At 41.1% G+C, this 1,507-nt stretch overlaps 1 pseudogene; it reads left to right on the forward strand.

Moving 5' to 3' along the window:
* Nucleotides 1–478: 478 nt before the first annotated feature.
* Nucleotides 479–1,102, forward strand: LOC118677277 (annotated as a pseudogene).
* The last annotated feature ends 405 nt before the right edge of the window (nucleotides 1,103–1,507 follow it).

Below are 1,507 nucleotides of genomic sequence, written 5' to 3' on the forward strand. Positions count from 1 at the left end.
AGATAGGAAAGAAGGAAGGAATTCTTCTCAGAGCTTTCCCTAACATCTTTGCGAAGAGAATGAAGTCACATGGTCACTTTTAGTTGCAAAAAAAGCTGGGAAGCAGATTATCTGGCTTTTAACTTCTGTCGTGAGAGAATAAAAAGAGAGAAAAAAATTAAGAATGGCTCCTGCGCCCTGGCCAGTGTGGCTCAGTTGGTTGGGCAGGTCCCATGCACCAAAGAGTTGCCAGTTCGATTCCACATCAAGGCACATGCCCGCAACCAGTGAGGCGTGCAAGAGACTGCCAATGGATGTTTGCTCTCATATTAATGTTTTTTCTCTCTCCCTCTCCATCCCTCTGTCTCTAAATATCAATTAAAAAAAAAGAGTGGCTACTGACTTTTCTGCCTGCTCCTCCCTCCCCCCAGCACTGCTCCAGCTGAGCTTTGGGCTCCTACTAAGCCAGCACCACTGCCCTCTCCTTCTAGCCGCCATCATGATCATCTACTGGCACATTATAAGCCAGAATAAGATGTTCTCAGATATCTACAATATCTGGGAGATGCCAGTTAGGCTGTCTGTGCTTGGAGGTAGAGGGTACGATGATCAGTAGGACAGAGGGTAACATCAATGACTTATTGGTAGAAAGGCCTCCGCTGAAGGTGGAAGGTGAAGATACCGAAAGCACAGTCATCTCTGGTGTTGATATTGTCACTTGCAGGAAACCAGCTTCACACACACAAAAAAAGCCTGTAAGAAGTACATCAAAGATGACATGAAATCAATCAAAGGGAAACTTGAAAAACAGAGACAAGAAAGAGTAAAACCTTTTATGACAGGGGCTGCAGAACAAATCAAGCACATCCTTGCTAATTTTAAAAACTGCCAGTCTGTATTGGTGAAAACATGAATCCAGATGGCATGGTTGCTCTGCTGGACTTCCATGGGGATGGTGTGGCCCCATATATTGTTCTCTTTAAGGATGGTTTAGAAATGGAAAAATGTTAAAAAATTTGGCAATTTGGACCTATCATCTGTTATCATAACTGGCTGCTGCTTTTCATCCACACACCAGTACTAGGACAAAAGGGACTGATGTTATCTTGAGCTCTTCATTTATTTTGACTTTGATTTATTTGAAGCAGAGGCATTGTTTTTTTTTTTTTTTTTAAATGTCATGTAGGTTGTCTAAAAATAAATGCATTTAAACTAAAAAAAAAAAAAAAAAAAAAAAAAAGGATAGCTACTGAGTTTGCCAACAGAATCTGCCATAGAATTCTACATCTTGGCCATGTGATGGCATTCCAGGGATAAATCACAGAAGTCTGTGCTGGTCAATGCACTTTAACACATGCTGTTTCCTGGAATTGGGACCCCCCCATCCCATTCCTATCCCTCTCATATTTGCCTAACAAAGCCTTCAGTGTATTCTGGAACTATACTTTTAAAAGCAATTTGGCAACGTATTTCAAGGGCCATAAAAGTGTTCATAAATTTTGACCCAGTATTTCCACTTCAGAGAATT

This window comes from Myotis myotis, unplaced genomic scaffold (assembly GCF_014108235.1).
Source record: "Myotis myotis isolate mMyoMyo1 unplaced genomic scaffold, mMyoMyo1.p scaffold_m19_p_2, whole genome shotgun sequence".
In the NCBI taxonomy this organism is placed as follows: Eukaryota; Metazoa; Chordata; class Mammalia; order Chiroptera; family Vespertilionidae; genus Myotis; species Myotis myotis.